We start from the raw sequence: 17,581 nt of genomic DNA, 5'->3' as shown, positions 1-17,581 counted from the left end.
TTTTTACAGGTCTGCAATGAGATAAATACAAAAAAGGAGTGTTTAGAAACTCTTATAGCAAAGATATATTTGACAGAGTAATTTTATATCTGTTGAAGCTAATAAAATTGAGGTTGGTATTTTTTTGTGTCTCTTTTTCCATTTCATTTTTCTAGTTAATCATTTTTGTTGTCTTAACAATGTATTGGTTTACCACAAGGAATTTGAGATGCGCTACTTTACAAGACTCAAGAAAGGCGGATATCCACAATATATCGGCCTGTTATGTTCTGCTACTAAGATACATGCGAAAGGAATGTGTATCACACACCAAGCAAATAAACACCTACATCAAAATTTTAAGAATGGTGTTGGCAGCTTGAAAGAAAATTCCTCTGCAGATAATACAGCTGCATCATCGATCTTCTACATGGACTAGATTACACCATATGGAAAAACAAATGACTCTGAGATAAAAATTGCTTGAAATTTAGAAATACCTTAACCAATCTATTGCTTGTATTTTTTAAGAAAAAAAAATGTATGCACAAGAGTTTCTATTTTTTTAAAGTTATCAAAAATAATTCCTCCCCAAAAAAGAGGAATAAAACATGACATAATTGCTACCATTAAGGAGCTTGAATCATCTAGATGGGACAAAAACAGATAATATGGTAAAGGCAATAGTAGAGAGATATACTAGATATTATGGGAGAACCATAATATTATTAAACTAGTCTGGGTGATTAAGAAAGCTCCGCATTGAATGTGATAGCTCACATGTACTCAAAGTCCCCATTCCACTCTATCCAACTACTATAATCAAGTTCCAAACATTCTACTTCCTCAATTTCTCTCACAGTGTTTGGCCTTGCTTTTTTTGCCACAACACTTTAGTCACAGGCCTCATCATCTCACAGCTATTACCACCACCTCCTAACAGCCTCTTCTCTCGTCAATACATCCTTCTTACTGCTGCCAGTTATTCCCAAATTCAAATCGGATCATGTCACCTCAATGCTTAAAAACTTCTATGGATAATGTAATGGTAAGTGGAAAAAATTGAATACAAACTATATGATCTCTATTTTACAAATATGTATATGTAATAAGTTTCCAACTGCAATTGCTGTTTTGTAATCAATTAATGAAATGATTCCAAAAGCCTCTTCTTATTACAGATAAATTTGTGGAGGAAAATAAAGAAACACAAGTTTAAAAGTAGGTCACAGAACTTTAAGGTACAAGCCATACAAAGTATATTCCTTAAGTCCTTCAAATTGTAAGAAGAAAAGAGAAATGAATAAATGTTTATTATAGTTAGCATGTCTATTTTGACTAGGTCATATATTCTTATACAGTCATATGCCACATAACGTTTCAATGACAGACTGCATATATGACCATGGTATATCATATAGCCCTGATGTGTAGTAGGCTATACCTTCTAGGTTTATGTAAGTACATTCTATCATGTTCACACTATGAAAAAATCGCCTAAAAATGTATTTTTCAGAATGTATCCCCTAAGTGGCATATGACTGTAACCATAAACATTTTATAATACTTTAAAGTCTCTTATATAATGATCATATGGCACACTTGTTTATTTTATAGAACTTAAGAGGTAGCATAGTATAGCAGAAATAACAGTTGAGTTGGGTATCAGGAGAATTGGATTTTAACTAGCTATATTAGTGGGAAATTATCTAATCTCTCCGAGTCTCAGTTTCTTCTCTTATAAAAAACAGAGTTGGTTGATGTCAACCTTTTTCTATAAAGGACCAGAGAGAAAATACTTTAAGCTTTGGGGCCCATCCAGACTCTATCATTACAGCTGACCCTTGAACAACACGGGTTTGAACTGTGCCCACTAAATCGAGGACTTTTTTTTCCAGTTGACCAGGATCAAACCCCAGAGTTCAAGGATCAACTCCACAACTCCATGTTGGAAATCTGTGTATTTATCTGCATGTGCAAGGACCCACTGTAGTTAAATACAGACTTTTAACTGCCTGAGATCAGTGCCTCTGCCTCCCTAACTTTGTGAACTGTACTCAACTATGATATTGTAGTAGAAAAGTAGCCACAGACATATAGAAAGGAATGAGTATGGCTGTGTTCCAATAAAACTTTATAAAACCATCAGCAAGATGGATTTGGCCTGTAAGACCTTAGTTTTAGGAAATCGCCGTTTACTTCTAAGTTTAAACTATGAGTACTTTTTCTTCCTATTTAAAATTACTTATGTTGTTGCCTTGCTTTTTAGAGACATTTGTTAGCCTTATCTTAACACAAGACACACAAACTAGAGATTAACAGCAGACTTTAGAAACAGACAGTTTGGGGATTCCCTATTAGCTGTGGAACCTAGGGAAAGTCACTAAAAAATTGAGCCTCGGCTTTCTTGTAAGGTTGTTGTAAAGGTTAAATGAGTTAACATATGTAAAGTACTTAGCCCTCCATATATCTACTAAACAGTAAGCATTCAATAAATGGACATTATTACTTTTATAAATTATGTAATCCTAAATGCTTGATCAAGAATACAATCTACCAATTAACATTTTTTCCAGCAAAGAAACAAAACACGCTTTATAATAATCTACATTCTGATGCATTTTTCACTACAGCAAAAGATGAGGACTGGCTATATTACCTTAAGTATTCCTATTATTTTTATTTTTTTAATGACAACAGTCAGCATTAGTTGAGTACTAGCTACTTACTAGCTATACGACCTTGGTTAAGTCACATAACTTTTCATTAACTTCAGTTTCTTCAACTGTAAAAATGAAAAGAACAGTACCAACTTCATAGGGTTGTTATAAGAATTAAATAAGTTAATAAATTGTCACATAAGCTATATAAGTAATTGCCATTGAGTTAGATACTTCACATTTATTAATTTCAATCCTCAGGACAACCCAAAGAGGAATTATTCCTATATTTACAGTTGTGGATAATGAGGTTCAGAGAAGTTAAGAAATCTACCCAAAGTCACACAGCTATTAAGTGGCAATGCCCAGGACTCGACATAGGCCTGCCTGACTACAAAGCCAAAACTCAGCACTAGGCCAAAGCTGTCACTATATATCTGTATGGGAAGTATAACTATATCTTTCTTTGTACAGTAGATATTAATATGCTTTATGAGAACTAAAATATAGGTATTAATAATGTTCTGCCCATACAAAAATATTTTTGAATTTTTAAAAGCTCAGGAGTAAGAGAATAGACAAAAAAATCACTGATCTTAAGGTGATAATATTCCCATAGGTAAACTTTTCTGCTAAAATGATTCTTCTTTGTTTTTCATATCCAATTAAGTTAACTTAAACTTTCATTATTAAACAAGCAATCCTCTGCATTAAGATAACTAAAGATGCAGCACAGTGACTTACCCTTTATACATAAAGTACTAAGCAAATGCTGGTACTGAGATCTATATAGAGCTCTCAGGCTATTTTTATAAAAAAGTAATCTTAGACAAATACAGGTCTGTTACTTTATTCTATAAATCCCTCAGTATTGAGAACCTTGAACTTTGAAAAGCATTCAGATTTCAAATTTAAAAAACTGACCAATATCAAATAGAAAAAGAAAAAAGATTTCAAGGAAAAAGAAAGATATTAATTACTCTGCTAGACAGATTCATTCATAAATCTGTATCATATCACTTGATCCACCTCATACTCTTCAGACCTTGTCACTGCTACTGGTAACTGATCCAGAAACAGAAATTGGCTTCACAGTGTAAAGAAACCTATCACTAAGAAGGAAAATAGGACTGGTTTGATACAGCTTACTTCCAAACTCTCATTATAAGAATGAACTCTAACCTAATTCAGAAATTCCCCAAATGCAAATAAGATTAACTTAAAATGTTATAAATTCAAATTACAATTGAATCTACATAAGCTGATTGTAAATTCCATATTCTTTCTAAATCAGAAATACTGAAAATCAAAATGATCATTAATTAAAATTTAATATAACTTTCTACCTGTGCTAAGAAGAAATATTATACAACAAATACACTATATAAATATCATCATCTAGTTTGGAAGATAAAATACTAAATTTTCTTTAGCATTTGGTGTTATGCTGAGAAAAGAAAAAATGTCCAAATTTTAGATTAAACAAACCAAATTATCTTTTAGCATTTCAAAACAATATTCTAATACACTGAATTGCATTAGGGTACCATTCTTTACCATGCATTTTATTGCCGATCAAGGCTAGGGATGGGAGGAGTGGATAGTATCTGCCTAATAATAATAGATCAATCAGAAGTATCATCTCCAGGTGTAAGAAGCAGCACTCTGATTCATATGAACATATTATAATTATGAGTCTCTATTCTGGAAGAAAACGGGTACAGTGCTTCAAAAATTACCTGTTCACTTTCCTTTTTCAAAAAACTAATTTTGAAAATAATCTTCAAAATATTTAGTAAAAAAAACCTACCTAGATAACTGAAGCTAACGATTCTTAGATCATTTGGGGGGAGGACCATCATGAAGCCCTTTTGGACATGTTGAAAGCTGTGAGTCTTCTCCCCAGAAAAGTACTGTACAGATATAGACAGAGTTCACACTCTTGGAAGGCTGTTTATGGGCACACCCATAGATCAAGTTAAGAACCAGAGATGTGAAGAATTTTCCCTAAGGTCCCTTTGACCCTCTTCCATAGTTTTACCTCTGACTCACAATAACTAAAATATTGATAGTATTTACATAAATAGTATTCACCAGAAAATAAACTATAGTGGTAGCATTTTTAAAAAACAGCATGTGACTAGTGATATCAATAAATAATTTAGTGCATGACACTTTATAAAATTATTTCTCACATTATATTTTTATCCTCCATTTACAGCTAAGGAGATATAGGTCCAGAAAATAACTTGCCATGGTCACACAGCCAACAAGTGGAGAGCTGGGATTCTAATCCAGAACTGTCTAGTTCCAGACTGAGTTCAGCACATTATTATGTCCCGATGCTCCCAAAAAAGCCTCTGAGAAAACAGAATTTAAAAAAAAAAAAATAGAGCCTCATGGGTCACTCTTATTGTAGCTATATCTTGACATCAGTAAAGAAAAATTAAAATTAATATAACTAAAATGTTTGATTTCCTCTTGCTTCATTGGTTAACATAAAACATGTTTTTCAGAAAAGTGAAAAATAATCAAGCTAATGAGTTTTAGGACTGAAAAATATGACATTTTGTTGTCCTCTGAAGCATTCTTTTCCCTCGTCTCTTTAGTTCTTAATATACAAATGACAGTTGAAAATTCAAAAAGGAAACAAAAGTTTAAACATCCAATTTAAAACAGAAAAACTATTTGAAATTAATTTTTAGGACATTCAAAATATTACTTTTTTAAAAATGACAATACCCATTTCTATTCTCTACAACCCAAAGTTCTTGATATTTAAAAAAAAAAGGGTCATTTGTCTGAACTCAGAATGTACACCAAGAGTGAATCCTAATGTAAACTCTAGACTTTGCATGACGATAATGTATCGGTGTAGGTTCATCAATTGTAACAAATTTATCATTCCAGTGTGGGATTTTTGATAGTTGGGGAGACGTGCCTACGGGGGGCAGGGGTATATGAGAAATCTCTGTACCTTCCACTCAACTTTGCTATGAACCTAAAACTGCTCTAAATATAAACTCTATTTCGAGAAGGGGGTGGTGGTGTCAAAATTTATTTTATCTACCTCACTTTCTTCTTAAATGGGAAATATTGTTTTTAAAAAATTATCTTCACTGGCTATGAATTAAGTGTTCTGCCTGGATGCAGAACGTGCAATTATTACAGAATATACTGTCATCTTTTAAAAAACAATACTAGTAATCTTATCAAATGCTAAAAGAATTAGCAGCTTTAAATGTTAATATGAAGCTAAATGTAATAGCTGAGGTACAGTACCCTGAGATTTATTTTTATATTTGTTAATACTGCTTGGCATCTTAAAGGCAATCTATGTAATGACTAAAAGTTTGAAGTGGGTCATGCATGAGTTGACTGAAATAAAAGGGGTGCTAGTAGGAGGGAAGAGGAAAAGCGGCAGCCAATGAAAAAAGCCACCGCCAGGCAGAGGTCATTTGCTCATCCAAGTCTACCCTCTCTGACAGGATCAAGACGCGAGAGAAATGGAGGAAGAGGATTTCCTAATAGAGCGAGAATGAAGAACACCAAGAGCCGAACAAGTATCAACTTAAATGGGAGAAAAGCAACACACACAAAATGAAAAAGTGCGACCAGCAGGTAAAATACTTGTGTCAACTCATGTTCTTCCAAGAACCTTTCCCTAAAGAATTCCCCCAAAGAGGTAACATTAGCATAGGAAAGGGCCATGGAATTGCTATTAAAATAAATTAAAAGGAATACTAAGAAAAGTTCAATTTGCTACGAAAATTCGTCTGATTAAACACTACCAGTGGGAAAATATATAAAAAGCTTTTCAAACCCAGGCGCCTAAAGTGAGCAAATCCAGTAAAGGCCAAGTCCCGGGCTAGAAAACTCCAACTACGTAGACGAATTGCCCTCTCTAAAGAAATCCGCAAGCTAATCCAGCCCAGAACCTCGAGGGAGGAGAGAGCTGGGATCGCTGCAGTAAAACAACTCCTCTGAGCGGCTGCGTCTGCTGAAGAGCGGCGGTTTCTGGTGTCACACTAGGAGGCACTCTTTCATGCAGTCTCCACCACCGCGAGAGGTACACCTGGCGCGGAAAGAAGCTCCCAGTACCAGTGAGGATGACTGGCGGCGGGCCCCGCTGATGGGCAAGTCCCAGATGGGCGACTAACACCCCACACCCCCGCGGTACCCGCAAGCCCCGGACAGGCAACAAGCCCCCTGAGCGAGCAGGTCCCGGCCGCGCGGCTAATTCCCCAAGCCGACTGCAAGTCCCCTCGCAGCAGGCCCCAGCGTCAGCCTATCCGCCCCGCCCCCACGGCCTCGGTTCCCGGGGGCGTCCAGCCGCCCTCCCGGAACCCCAAACCCGCGCCGGCCGCACCGCTCATTCCCTGGAGCCCGCGAAGCACCTGCCTGCCCTTCTTCTCTGAAAGACCGACAGGAGCTTGCCGAGGGGCCGCCAGCGAGGCTGACAGAGCCAGAGGCTGGGGTTCCCCTCGGAGAACGCGACCCCGTTCCAAAGGGGGCGACAGAAACCGTGCAGCGCTTTAATGGGCCCCAACCCTCTCGGCTGTAGAGTTTGGGTTACAGCTCGCAGGGCTGGAGTTTCCCTGCGCCTGAGGCGCTCGCCGGGACGGCTTTACGGTTTGCAGCTGGGGTGAGGGAGGGCTCGGCGAGAGCGGACCACAGCGCACAAAGAAGCCGGGAGTGAAGCGGGACAAGCGTCCGGTTACCTCGGTCCTCGGCTCGTCCCGCAGCTCGCGTCTTTCTGGCCTCGCCAAGGCTGCAGTCGCTCTACCAGGTTCCCACAGCCTGGAGCTGCGAGGTACCAGCCCGGTGTGAGCACTGGACGCACGCGCGCCCCCCTGCGCGGCCTCGCGGAGCCCGGGCCGGAGCGCGGCGCCTCAGGGGCGGGGCGGAGCGTGCGAGCCGGGCCTGCGCACAGCACTCTGGGAATTGTGGTCTGCGGCCGCCTCTCCCGAGTGTTCGCCGCCTGCGCTCACCCGTGAGCCCTAGAGCCTCAGGGAGACTGAGCAGTGTTATCCTGCCGAGGTAAGGCAGGCGGGTGCCTAGCGGAAGTCCTCAAAACGAGTAATGAGATAGTACATTGCATAAATACATCTGGAGTTTCCAGTTTCTTCACGTCCTTGGCAGCACATAATTTTATTTTCACGTCCACGAAGTTCCCTCATGGTGATGTTTTTAGGGTTTATGTCTTTTAAAATAGGGAAAAAGGTCTACTTTTATTCCTATATCACCTTTTCCACGTGCTCTGCAAAGGTTATACAAAACAGCCTGTGGTTATAAATATATGCCAACAGGTTATAAACCTAAGGAAGCAGTTTATTGACCTAAGCACTCGCTGCTAAAAATCATTGCAAGTAAAAATAATGTTGAAATAAACCAACTTTTCAATAAAGTCAATGGAATGTGGAAGGCTAGCGATTGAGAGCAAAAAATATTTTTAAAGAAGGATATTTCCCTAATGTGTCTTTTGTTATAGCAACCTCATGCTTCCGCAACCCACCCTAGAAATCGATATCAGAATAAATTTAACCCTAAATACATTTATGAATATTAGCACATGTTTGTATTGATTTAGTAGAAAAGAGCTTTTTTTACATTAGCATCTTATATAAAAACCCCAAAATGACTATTTGAATTTGAAATTTCATTTCTATAAATGGGAAAAAAAGTATCACTTTTCATTTAGCTAAAAATAGAAGTAGGTAATTCTTAATATTTCAAAATATTTCTATTCAGAGCATTATATTTTGCAAGTTTAATGCAAATGCCCTTAGAAAAACAGATAATGAGAAATAAAAAGGTATGCATCGAGTGAGGAGTGTATAAGGTACACCAATGTAGAGCTTTTTGTTGGGAGAGGGGAGTCAGGCAAAAGTTCTGAAAATTAAAGAAATCCTCAAAGCAAATGACAAGTGAGTGGGGGGCAGTTCCTCTCCTAAATAAATGACATACCTACATTCTTTCAAATAATTTTTATTATTTTAAATATATGTCTTGTAAAACAAGATATACCTTGACAGTGTTCAGGACATGTTACCCCAAAGCCTGACACCTTGGCATATTAAATATTTTAAGCTGAAGGAATTTAAGAAGATGACAGAAGTAAGAATGTCACTCTGCACCCACCCTCACCCTGCTTTCCCACAAGTCGAGATGGAATCTAGGGCTGAGAAGACTGTATAAACAAACCTTGTTAAACTAACCTTTATTTTCCTAGATATTTCTTCAGCCTTTACTAACCCTGGCCCAAATCCCTTTGTCTTCTCAATTCTTAACAAAATTATGTCTTTGTCTGAAAGGTATAAAAGCTTCCTGTTCTAGTCACTTCTTAGGGTCTTCCTTCTCTTGTGAAGGCTCTAATATACTTGTAGAAATTCAATAAAATTTGTATTGCTTTATCCTGTTCATCTGTCTTTGTTGGTTTAATTTTTCAGACCCAGCCAGAGACCCTAGGAGGGTCAAAGAACACTTTTTCCTTCCTTATAACCTCAACTAAAAGAAAAGAACACCCGTTTCCTAAAGATACAAAGATGCAAAGAGTATCTTCTTAGCTTTTATTCATTGTTGTCTAGCTCCATTTGAGAATAATCAGGACTGACCCTTGAGTAAATTTCTTTCATTAGAAACTCCTTCCCTTCCCTAAAGTCCCATAAATTAAAACTAGCTAGTTTCTGATATCTGTTGACTCGTACTTTTGTCCAAATAAATTGCAATGTTTTAACCTCAATTGACATTTGCATTTTAAGTCTTTACCTCTAATCCTGGAATAAAAGGCTTTATAATCTCCAAAATAATTTCAGATGTGGCTTGCAGAGGGATTTGGAAAGAGTAATGAAGAGGACAATTTCATCTTCATTTGCGGTGGAAGCAAAGCTTATAGCTAGAAAGCAGTTCCCTGGACAGCTGCCTGTCTATGAAAACTTCCTTAAAGAGTCTGAACACCACTAGCAAGATCATCCCTCTCTGTCCAGGTCAGAGTCACTGGTTTGCAATAACCTTTCCTCCCACTCTTTAACTCCTGTCTTATTATCCTCCTCTACAGCCACCCCTCTACTGTGATGCTTCAGCTTCCCTTAACAACAATCACTTCCTGCCTCCTGCCTGACCACGCACCAGATGGCTGCATTTTCTGGCCTTGGCCTAGTGGCCCAGCTTGTGCTATTTTAGTTTATGACAGTTCTTTCATCTATTACCCTTGCTATCGATCAGACAAATGCACCTTTAAACCTTTGCTGACCCTTTTTCACTCTCTGAAATATTTGAATTTCCCTTTGTAATTGCTGTGCCTTCTCCCTCTTTGCCTGGCTAACTCCTACTCATCATTCAATATCAATGTAGCTACTATTTTCATCAGGAAGTCTTTCCTGGTTACAGTACCCCTCTATTCAGGGTTAGTGACTCCTATATATACTCACATCACAACCTATTGTCGCCCCTAAGGTAGCACTTATCAATGAGCATTTTAATTAGTTATCTACTCTTTCGTTTGTCTTAAGGTTTTTTAAATAGAAACTAGGAGCATAATATTTGATATATAATAGCTGTTTAATTAGGTACTTGAGCAATAAATGAATGCATATCAACTTTGTGCAATAAGGAAGGACTTAGCAAAACTCTTCTGTAAAGGGCCAGATAGTAAATATTCTAGGCTTGCAGACCATAAGGTCTCTGTTGCAAATATTCAGCTTTGCTTCTTAAAGAATGATTGCTAGTTCACAGTGGTGGCTTCAGAATATCTATATAAGACAGAAATTGAGTTAAAACTTCTGAGTGGAGTTAAAACTCTTGTGTGGAAGGAGTGGGGCCAGTGGGTGCAGGTTTGGGCTAGAGGACACTATTTGAGGATATGTTTCCATAGCAGGTACATTGTTCCTGTTTAGAGTGATTATTTATTTTGGGTAGTTTGGGAGTGGGTCAGTGGATGCAGCTAAAAGAGCAGGCATCTTGATATGGCCACTGTTAGTTCAGTTTGTGCACTAAATTATTTCTTTTGAAAATTACTTGTGTTGGTGAGTCTTTTGATTTTATAATTTAATCCAGGTTGGGTTCCCTGCCCCCCACCCCCATTTTTAACATTTGACTTTGCTGTTCCATCCTGCCCAAGTCAAATCACTTTCCACTTCCCATGAACCTGCCTAGGCAGGTCGAGCTTTCAGGCTCCATATGTGGGAAGCTGTGGAATTCTCTCTAGAGCAATATGTGAATGACCAGATGAGAGTAATTTGTCTCCATCCCTACCACATTCCAGTAGTGTTATGACTTTAGTTATCAGAAGAACACATTTAAACAAATTCCTTTTTCCAATATCTATGAAATATGTGCAATGCACTTCTGAGCAAAAATGTATATGTATGGTAGAAATTAACACAGTGAAATAAATGTAATTGTGTTTTAATTCCAATATGTATTGCAAATGTATAATGTCCATGAAAAGTGCTTCTTTCATTAAGATGTAGATTTATATTAGCTTTCTGGTGTCATCTTCACATTATCATAATGCAATCTATCTCTGAAAAGTTTATTTTTTTGAGTTTTTTAAAATTTAAATAAATGCAGCATGACAGATACTGCGAGCTGCTTAAATAGTCTTTTCTTTCTTCTTCATTAATAAAAGAACCCATTTTTTTTGGAGATTGACTATGTACCCAGATGACAGATTATTTCTTATTCTCCCTGACAAACTTAAGTTCTATCCGTGAGATATAGGTACAAGTATTGCACAGGACTTGGGGATGGCTGACTGCAAGAAATTAATTCAGCTGGGAGACAGCTCTCTTATCTTTCTTCTTTCCTCCTGGAAGTAATGACTTAAATTTTAGCAGCCATCTTGGACTATCAGAAAAGAAAAGGTATCTAAGCTACTGTTCCAACTTGATCAGTAACCAAGGGAACACAATAAATTCCTAACCAAAGCTTTCCATGGAGTTAGCCACATATATTTTCCAACAGTTCCAGCTAAAAAGATAAAGGATTATAGAAAGCAGTGCCTGTTATTTATACATCCTGATAAGTGTAAAAATAATTGCTTCCAGACCCCTTCCCACAACTCCCGACTCCAGCTGTTTGATGACCATACCTTATCTGTATATTCTCTCCAACTGATATAAAACTGTTAATCCTTAATGTATGTAACTAAAACTACTGATGCATGGCTGTATTTTCTTAGTCCTCTTACATATATGAACATCCCCTCACTTTCCTAAAGTTAGAGCACTGTTTCAAGGCTTCTTAGAACTTTGCTCTCAGGCAATGTCCTCAGATGGGCTCAAGTAAAATTTCTTAAATCTACAAAGATTCAAATCTTCTTTTCATTGACAACTACAAGGTTATTTGAAGGTAGAAGTCATGTACAGGATGGTGGAAGAATGACAGGAGGAGCCTGAGTTCCTGATGACCACTGAATCACCCAAACAGTCTTACTACAGGACTTGAGAGTCTGGATTTTCCAGTTGCATAAAGAATAATATCTGTATCTGATAAACAAAATGTGTCTGCTTCCAAATTTTGGAACAGGCACAGTGGCCTGCCCAGGCTTGCAGGCTTTCTTTCTCTATTAACTAGCAATTTAGGACTGTTCTTTCACTGGGTCAATGAAAAAAGAATTTAAGACAGTCAAGAGCCATGAGGAAATCATCAGATGAAAACCACTGATTGAAGGAGAGAAATCAGTGTGGAGAGACTATTCCATGACATGACTGCTGTCCTACCCCACAAGTTGGATCTGCTTACTGAAAACCCCCTCAGAGACTGGTGTTCATTCTGACATAATTGGTGTTCATTCTGACATAAACCAGTACCCCTCCCCTGCCTTCTGCTACGTGCTGGTTCCTGGAACAGGCCGTAGTCCTAACCTAGGTCTGTGTGTACTAACGACCAGGGTGGAGAATCAGATAAGGTACATGATTTTCTTCACTAGGCCTTGACCTGTTTGCACAGAAACTTTAAGACCACGCCTTGAGGTTATCATGTTGCAACCTTTTGTAGATGATGTAATTCTTTTAAATGGTTGATGTCTGTCATGTCACCACAATCTAGAACTCATGTACCCATAATTCTTGCACAAATGGTGCTGAAAGAAACTCAGATTTTCAGAGAGATTTGTGATTCTCTGAAAGTTTATAAGCCAACACTGAAAAAGAGAAATTGTTATAATTGCATTTCTCTTTCAAGGAATCAGAACCAGAAGAAGAACTTTCAGCTAATTTCCTCAGAGGCAAAACTGGACTACAGAATAGAATAGCCTGTTCTTGTTCAGCCTATTAGGGAAGTTTCAGTTGCTACTTTTATCAGTAGCTGAGACTCAAATCATAAAAACCCGGAGTGTAACTGAATAAGTGCCTACCTGCAGGAGGTACCACACAAAGACTTTTATGTCACAACTATTGAGTAGAAAACAGATGAGGCCAAAGAAAGCTCAGAATAGAAGATATGGAATCACCTTTGCTGCATGCTCATTGTCAAACAGCCATTTACATGTCAGTTAAGAATTTTTAAACTTCATTCTGAATATTGTCCTCAAATCTGGAGTATCATTTTTTTTTTTTTAGAAAAAAAATTAAAAAGAAATGTCCATCTTCCCTACCTCTACTTCTCAATATGAACCATTTCTTCAAACTCTGCCAAACGTTCCACTCTTTTCTCTAATGGAGCCTATTCCCACTCACAGTCAGGCTGCTGGCAGAAAACTCATGGTATATTTAAGGAGCAATTTGAGAAGAATTTAACAAAGTTTCTAGGAAACGCTACAAGGAACAATGCAATACTCCTGAGCTACTAAGAGAGCAGTTACCAGGACCTGGAGAGGAGAGAAAGCTGTGTGTAGTGGCCTGCTGACTATATTAAAACCTTGATAAAGGAAAGGAACTAATTTGCGGCGACCCTGCAAGAAGGGAACTGGGATAGAAATATCCCAGACTCCCTCTCCTCTTTGACCTCGTGACACCCTGCTAAAGGCAGCTGCTAGAAGTCAGAGTTCAAGGAAGTCCATTAATCTTGTCCATAAAGGTCAGCTTTTCTGGCACACACTAGGATAGAGAAGGGTAAAGAGGGAGGGATCTAGAGAGATAAGTGGAAGATATTCGGCACACCTGTTACTGGCGCTTTTACTCCTGTTGGGTTTATCACTTAGAATGCCCTCATTTCAACTGTCATATAATCCTCTGGTTTGGTCTCGGATTCAGGGTTTGACCTACTTTTAAACACAGAAATGCTTCTCTCCTCAGCTTTTTTATCTGTATCACTCACATTAACCCTTAATTATACACATCCTTTACTGTCACTTATATATTTCATATGTAAATAAGTTTTTCTTACATTGTAAGCTCTGTGGACCAGAATTTATGACTTGCACTTCTTTTTCCATTTCCACAACACCTAACAGTGTTCAGCACTGACCAGTTGAAGCAAATTGTAATCTTCTTCATTCCTTCTCTCATTTTATCCCCACCCCCTTCCTGGCCCAGAAGAGGCTATACCTTCACATATTATTTGGGTACTTGAGGGAAAAAAATCATTTAAAATCGGTATGAGAAATTACAAGAGATCTAGATATTAGGATATTTAAACAGATGTGTCAGTAAGGGCATCCCTGAAGCTAGGCAGTGGAGCATGCTGGTTGAACCTCTGCTTCTACATGCGGACACCTGCAACTCTTTACCTGAGGGTTTTTTTCTATGTGCCTGACCAGCCGAAAGGCAAGGGAGGCTAGAAATGCTGGGAAGTTTGTCATCTCCCCTCTCCCCACAAGCAGCTCTCAAATATTGACTGAAGGGAGTTGGTGACTAAAAATCACAGTGACCTCACCTACCTGGTTAGGGGCAAGTCTTCTGCACAGTTTTGTAGACTTCCTCAGGGCATTGAGCCCAGTTGCCCACAGGGGGCATCTGTATGCTAATGAACCCTTAATTAGCTTCCTTCCCTTTCTCTCTCTGCTGCCAGTGCTGCTTGGAATTGCCTCTCAAATGGAAGACTGACTTCAATTCTCAGGTTTACTTCTAGGGTCAAATGATATGATACCATCAGTGATATTTAACCCACTGGTGGCGGGAATATACAAAGATCTGCTTTGCTTGATATAACGTCTCTGATATTTTCCCCTTTCTTTGCTTTCACAATAACTAAATATATTTCTGATCCACCTAAGAAAAATTATAAAGACAATTTTAAAAACTAAAGATAAATGTTAATGTTGTTTTATCTTATAAAAGCAACATATGCTTACGGTTGAAATGTGAGAAAATAAAAATAACATTACTGTTTTAAAACAGCAACTGTTAATATCCTGCTTTGTATTATTTTGAACCATTTTCTTTACATGAGTTAATGAGTTAAAAAATTGCTTTTGCTTCCCCCTCCCACTCAAAACATATGCTGAATAACTTGCCAAGTTAAAAAATATTTACATTAACAACATTTAAAAATGATTGCAGAATGTTTCACTATATGGACTTAGTACTACTGTTTCTTTAATCAAGAATTCATTTTTAGTTATTTTAAGTTTTTCAGTTTTCAACACAAAATTACTAGGTTGTATAACTTGTAGCTAAGTCATCAAGATATTTTGCAAAAAGTGGAATAACTACATCAAGGGCACATAAATTCAAAAGATTTCTATTATCTTACCTAAGTGGCCCCTAGGAAGGTTTATGCTTCTACCAGCAACATATGATTTTCTTTCTCTTTGCCCATGCTTTATTCTATTTCTTTGATTAATAAGGATGAACTTTTTAATATTTCCATTATTCATTCTTTTCCTTTTTTTCTTACTAAAATGACTTTTATTTGTATTTTCTACAAAAATAAAGTGACAAATTCATGGCACATGGTAATTTGGTCAGACATGAAAGAAGTTTATGAACTCAGTAAATGCTATTTTGTAAAGGGTCTTCTGTCACAATTTCGAGACAGGCCATTCAGCAAAATCCAATACTATTACTTCAATACTTTATAAATAGAATTTTTTTCTACTTCCCGGGGCATATGGACCCACTCATGTTCTCCATATTTAGAATCGAAGGTTCCTTTCTGAAGAGATCTTAATTTTAAGGTAAAATGTGGTCCAAGTTCCTAAATTCCCACTTTCTTTTCACTCTTGAGTATGTATCTGTGAAATCTGAAGAAGGTATAATCTCGTTGATTGTGAAATGTGGCAACCTGCCTTCTAATGAATTGAGGATTATTGGGAAAGATAGGTGCAAACATCTGTCCAATAGAATGACCCAACCGTGTTGTAAAATTATTCAGAATTATTTCAGGTATGTGTTCTGTGGAGTCTTTGCCTCTTAATTTCCTACACAGACAAACATTATTCATTTTAAAATAAGTAGTCGGGCCACTTGGTAAGTGACTCAAAATTAATCCATTTGGTGTTTTACGATCTTCATTAATAACAATCAGATCTGTGAAGTCTCTGGCAATACACTGTGAAATAATCTTTTTCAGAGCTAGTCCTCTTCTGTAATAAATATGTGAGTTTGGTATAACTGTAGATAGCTGTTTACAGAGTCGTACTGTTCTCCCATGAGGTCTATCTGATGTTATGATGAGAATATTGGGAGAAGTCTGTTGAAGTAAGAAGCAAATACATCGTAGCTTCATCATAAGCAACCTTTTCATCATTAGGGTCTACTGTGGCTTCATCATGCACTTGCTGGTTGTCAGTGGTCTTGGGTATAGGCTTTGGTGGAGCCTTGGAACCAGGAGCCTCTCTCTCAAGTTTTTTCTTAGCTGCCAACTTTTCCTTTCTCTGCTGCTGTTTCCACCGCGTAAACATTAAGTGTGGCCCAAGTGTCTGCCACTGCTTGTTCTTAATCTCCAAAATGCTGAAGCCTGGAGGAAAGGCAGTACTTTAGGGGGCTAGACCCCGCTTTCCGTCGCCCCATCCTCAGCAACTGCAGCCTTCTGAAGTTCTTCGGTAGCAGTTTTGTGTTTCAGGCCTTTATTTCGTGCTGCTGTTCTTCTTCTCACATTCTCCATAGTGTCTTCCTTTTTAAAAATGAACTGTATTGTTTCTGTACATAATGGCAGTTGTAGGAAGACAAGTCTGCTGTAATATTAGCTGAAGGTCATGCTGCTATTGCTTTGTTATTCAGCTGGTTACTCCTCCAAGAACAGGCCTAAGAGAGGCCTCTGACTGCTCCTTACTTCAAATAGCTAATTCACACTTAAGTTTAACCTTGACCCCTGTACCAATGACTCACACATCGGTCTTTCCAGTAAGCTACTGGAACTCTCCATTGGCTCTCCTGTCAATATTGAATTTTGGCATGTTGGGTCCTGACTTCCAATCTGTTACTATACCCAACTTCCTTAGTGCCACCCAAATTCTCTTGGCTTCCAAAATTTGAAGTAGTCGAACTTCTTTTTAATCTTTTCTTTCTTTGTACCCAAATTCAATCAAACATAATTATACAGTTCTCACAGATTTTCTGCTAATGCTTTATCTCTACAACGATGACTCTATTTTAAACCTATCTCATTCTGTTAGAATGACTTCTCCCAATTGAGAGCTTATAGAGTTTTAAACATACAATTTAAAAAGTTTTTTCAAAATAATTAAACTTATATAGCACTTAATGACATATGTATGTATATGTAATGTAGAAAGGATAACTAAATAAAACGGTGTACTTGCTTCTGTGGGATCCTTTCAAACAAACACATCCCTCCTTCTCTCTCTCACAGAGGTAAACACTATCCTGAATGTAATGTTTATTATTCCCATATATTTCTTTGTACTTTTACCCTATTTGCATTTATTTTGCATGTTTTCGAACTTTAAATGAATAATATCATATTACATGTATTTTTCTGCAACTTGTTTTTCTTGCTCAACATTGAATTTGTGATTTGTCTCACTGATGTATTTGGCTGTGCTTTATTCATTTTTTACTGCTGTGTAGTAGTACTGCACTGCGTGCATATACCCT

General features: G+C 37.7%; 1 protein-coding gene and 1 pseudogene across 1 annotated transcript in view; both read right to left on the bottom strand.

The window, feature by feature from the left end:
* KLHL8 (kelch like family member 8) overlaps positions 1-7,513 on the bottom strand; it is a 55,919-nt gene extending 48,406 nt beyond the window's left edge. The window contains exon 1 of the mRNA XM_011356384.2: positions 7,361-7,513. The gene's annotated coding sequence lies outside the window, so the exon portion shown is untranslated. The remainder of the gene's footprint in view (positions 1-7,360) is intronic.
* Positions 7,514-15,584: 8,071 nt separating this feature from the next.
* Positions 15,585-16,628, bottom strand: LOC105289623 (annotated as a pseudogene).
* Between the last annotated feature and the right edge of the window lie 953 nt (positions 16,629-17,581).

This window comes from Pteropus vampyrus, unplaced genomic scaffold (assembly GCF_000151845.1).
Source record: "Pteropus vampyrus isolate Shadow unplaced genomic scaffold, Pvam_2.0 Scaffold25, whole genome shotgun sequence".
Lineage (NCBI taxonomy): Eukaryota > Metazoa > Chordata > Mammalia > Chiroptera > Pteropodidae > Pteropus > Pteropus vampyrus.
This window is presented reverse-complemented; position numbering and strand designations above follow the sequence as displayed.